Below are 4,693 nucleotides of genomic sequence, written 5' to 3' on the forward strand. Positions count from 1 at the left end.
AAAAAAAAAAGCAGTGTTCTTTTTTATTATTTATTTTGATGCAGGGTATCACTCTGTCACCCAGACTGGAGTATAATGATGCAATCATGGCTCACTGCAACCTCGACTTCCTGGGCTCAGATGATCCTCCCACCTCAGCCTCCCAGGTAGCTGGGACTACAGGCATCGCCACATGCCAGGATATATTTTTGTATTTTTACTAGAGTTGGGGGTCTCACTATGTGTCCCAGGCTGGTCTCACACTCCTGGGCTCAAGTGATCTGTCTGCGTCAGCCTCACAAAGTGCCAGGATTGCAGGCATGAGCCACTGCTCCCAGCCGCATTGTTCTTTGTATGCTGTCTGCTGGGTTCTGAGTCTGGAGTGCTGGAGAATATGCTGGGTATCATAAGCTTACTGCTCTTGCTTTGTTTCAATGAGAAACCCAAGAAGACCTGAAAGAAATACAAAAGTTAACCCTGATGGCCTGTGCATCCTAGCTCTCCCTAGTATCAGAAAGCTGAAGACCACCTTTGTTCATCATCACCAGCTAGCCAATCTCAGTGGGGGTGACAGAGCTTCTGGGTAGGCGAGGGGTTCAGCTGGTTCAGCAAAGTACATTGATGTGAGGATTTCTTCTCTGCCTTTGCACAGGAAAGACCATCGCTGCAAGTGCATTTCAAAGTCAACATATATTATAAGCGAGCAGAGCTATCATTTTTAGTGCCAGAGAAACTAGAAATTTCAATACGTGGCATCTGCTGTTCCTGCAGGGGAGTCTGAGGCCCAGTCTCATGGGAGTTGGGGAAGGGGCTTGAACTAGGACCAACAGTTAATGCTCTGGGGTAAACGATGCTGTGCCATTGCTCATCCCTTAATCTAGACAAGCTTTGACAGGCAAAGTGCATTTTAAAACTGATGCTTGCCCCAATTTGGAGCAGTCAAAAGAAGTGGGGAGTTAGCAGTTTTAATCACAGCACTCTTAGCCCCCAGTCAGTTATCAAACTGTAGCCACAGATGGGGTGAGTAGGTGCATACAAAGGACGGCAGTGAAGGAGGGTGTGCCTGTCCACTACGGCTACTCCGCCAGAGGGTCATGGACTTGAGGGGATGGAAACCTCAGAGAACCGGGCTGTATGTGAAGGAAGAGGACTGGCCACATGCAGGAGCCATGGAGAAGTAGCGTGTGTGCGGAAAGAGAAAGAGAGACAGGGAGAGGGAGATTCATACGTGGTTTTTATGTCTCCCTAATACAGGGCCATACCACTGGGAGATGTCAAGCTTAACGACACATTCTTTAAATTTCAAGACCCTTATCAGTATCTAAATGAAACCAAATTCAGCTATTAAATGCCCTGAAAATGAGCATGGCTCCTAAATACACACACTAACATAACCAAGAGGGGTAAAACACAGTAGGTGCATGTAGATCATCATATGAGGTTCTGCACTTGCTTTAAGTGCAAGAAAAAAAATTACATGGCAAAAGGGAAAGAAGGCCAGGTGCAGTGGCTCATGCCTGTCATCTCAGCACTTTGGGAGGCCGAGGCAGATGGATCACTTCAAGTCAGGAGTTCGATACCAGCCTGGCCAATATGGTGAAACCTCGTCTCTATTTAAAATACAAGAAAATGAACCAGACGTGCTGGTACATGTCTGTAATCCCAGCTACTCAGGAGGCTGAGGCAGGAGAATCTCTTGTACCTGAGAGGTTGAGGCTGCAGTGAACCGAGATCACGCCACTGCGCTCCAGCCTGGGCCACAGAGTGAGACTCCATCTCAAAACAAAAAACAAAAAACAAAAAAGGGTGTGGGGTAAAGAAACAATTGGGATGGTGCCCCTTGACTGTAGCAAAACCATCCTGAGACTTGGAGATGCTCATATCTGGAAAGGGATCACTGTCAAGCTAGGATTGGTACCAAAAGAGCAGACCAGTCACATTCAGCTAGGGTTTGCCTAGAAGAAAATCTTTAAAAAAAAAACACACAAAAATGCCAGCTGACCTGTTTCAGAATTCTTATCTCCCTGCACTCCACTGGGGGAGGGAGAAAGGGGCTGACCTTCATGTAGGCAAAGGTGCCTCACATCAGAGACACTCGGCTGCTGGAGACCCCAGGGAGACACAAACCTAATGCTGCTAAATGGCAACCTTCAGCAATCACCTTCTCGGGCCATAAAGACTCCTTTATTCCATAGCTTGATTTGCTATTGATTTAGGGCTCTTTTTCATAGTGATGCAGGAAAACATTTTATTTTCTCATAGGTAGGTGGGAGGGAGACTATCTGGGGAAAGGGGAGGGAAGCTGCTGTGCAGAGTGAACACCATCATTTAATGAATGCCGTCAGGAAGGGAGGGCTCTCTATGGCATCCCTGAAAGTTCACACTTGAACTTTCTAAATAGGTCTAGATTCAGGCGCAGTGGCTCATGCCTGTCATTCCAGCTCTTTTTGCGGTTGAGGCAGGAACATCGCTTGAGACTGGGACGTTAAGGCTGCAGTGAGCTGCTGTGTTTGTGCCACGACGGCACTCCAGCCAGAGCAACAGAGGGAGAGGCCCTGTCTAAAAAACACACACACACACACACACACACACACACACAAAAAGTGTTTTAACCTGGGTTGCCATGGATTGTGTCCAAAGATGGGTACCAGAAACTGTGAACCCTAAAGTGACAGTAAAAAATGGTGTTTTCTTTGTACATGTACCAATTCCTCTGGGGAGGAAGTTCTTTGCTTTCATTAGACACTCAAATAATTCCGAGACCTCTCAAAATGAGGAAATCTTTAAGATGAGAAAGTGAGTCTATCTGTCTATCCATGTCCTTTCTTAAACAATCACTTCTGCAAACTAGAGAGATATTCATCATCTATTACCCAGAAGAGCAAATTCTATGAAGACGTTTTCCCCCAAGGGAAAAAGCCTACAGACACATCAACCCAAAACAGCCTTTACAGACCTTGAAAAGTACACAGGAACCAAACCATGCATGTTCCAAAGACAAGACCATGGTTTAAAGAAAGTTATGATTGTTTTCAGAAAAAGACTAACAACATTATTCTATTGTCTGTGAACAGACATTACAGAAATAGCTCCTAGGGACCGTACAGTAGTAGCTCTTACCTGCTAGGATCTCATACTACCTGCTAGGATCTTGTACTACCTGTAAGACATACTGTGTACAATCAGTATACACAGCAAGCACAGTGTCGATATTGAATAAGCACTGCTAAATAGTATAAATGAACAAACAAACCCATGGATGAATGTACGATCAAATGAACGACTTTGGAGAAGTTTTAATGCTGAGGATCATATCTGCAGAGAGCTGAACTCCTAGGTTTCACAGACTCACTCGCTCCCCTCCAAGGACACAGAAAAGATAAAAAGGGTGAGTGAGAAGGAGGTCTGGGAGAAAGCTACCCCATAAATACAAGGTATTGTTATTTTTATTTTTATTGGTGCTTCATGCTGCCTCCAGGGGAGGGGGTAGGATATGTGAATATGGCTAATTTTCTGCTTGACTCCAGACACATTCTAAATTACTGAGCCACATTTTATTTTAAATTGACTAATAAAGAAATCTCACACCCCACACCATTTCACATTTTCTTGGGTCGTTGAACGTTCCCACTTTTCTACAGTGGTTTAGTCCTCTCCTTGAGAGCTGGATCGGGAGTGGGGTGGAAGAGAGCTGGAAAACAGTTGGATGCATCGTCATTTCTCTTCTCTCTCCCTCTCCCTCTCTCTCTCTCTCTCTCTCTCTCTCTCTCTTAATTTTTCCCTGATCAAAACACAAAGAAAATGACAAAAAAAATCACCCTGAATCAGATGCCTTGCTTTTATGCTCACTTACACCAAAAAAACACGTACGGCTTCTTGCTTTCCCCAACATAAAAATAAATGGAAAACATTTTGCAAATGTCAAATGCTATATAAAAGGAAAAAATATGAAGGACACTGCACACATAAACAATAACACTAATGACAAATTTTACCTCTCCTAAAGCACTCTCAGCCACCCAGTTCCAATTCTGGAGTTGTATCTCAAGGGTCAGAAACCAGCTATATCATAGGTAGAAATGGATTCTCACAGAAACACACACACACACACACACACACACACACACAATACTCTGCAGATGTGTCTGCAGATGATATGAAGGAAAAGAGAAGAAAAATAAGAGAAAATGACTCAGCGCTGACCATTCTCTTTCCATCTTTCATTCATTCAACACTGGTTTAAGCAACACTGTGTTCAAAATGGTATAAGGCATTGGGCATTCCATATACAAAACAGTACCGGTGGTTCTCACTGGAACGCAGTGGCCTTAGAGAGGGAGACACACATTAAAGACATGTAGATGTAAACGAGATCATTGCTGATAATGCTGTTATCAATCAAAATGCTCTGACTGACAGTCCAGAAGGTAAGCATGTAAGGGAAAGTCCCAGTGAGAAAATAATATTGAGGCACAGCCCAATAGCTAAGAAAGAGCTGGCCATGTGGAGAACAGCATAGGGAAGAACACATAAAAATGCTCAGGGGTAGGACACAATCTATTTTTTTTCCTATTTATTTATTTATTTATTATACTTTAAGTTCTAGGGTACGTGTGCACAACATGCAGGTTTGTTACATATGTATACATGTGCCATGTTGGTGTGCTGTACCCATTAACTTGTCATTTACATTAGGTATATCTCCTAATGCTAT

At 43.8% G+C, this 4,693-nt stretch overlaps 1 protein-coding gene across 2 annotated transcripts in view; it reads right to left on the reverse strand.

Annotated features, from left to right (window-relative positions):
• RBFOX1 (RNA binding protein, fox-1 homolog (C. elegans) 1) overlaps window positions 1–4,693 on the reverse strand; it is a 1,371,131-nt gene that overhangs the window by 632,200 nt on the left and 734,238 nt on the right. The window lies entirely within an intron of this gene.

The sequence above is a fragment of the Mandrillus leucophaeus genome, unplaced genomic scaffold (assembly GCF_000951045.1).
Source record: "Mandrillus leucophaeus isolate KB7577 unplaced genomic scaffold, Mleu.le_1.0 Scaffold609, whole genome shotgun sequence".
Classification (NCBI taxonomy): Eukaryota; Metazoa; Chordata; class Mammalia; order Primates; family Cercopithecidae; genus Mandrillus; species Mandrillus leucophaeus.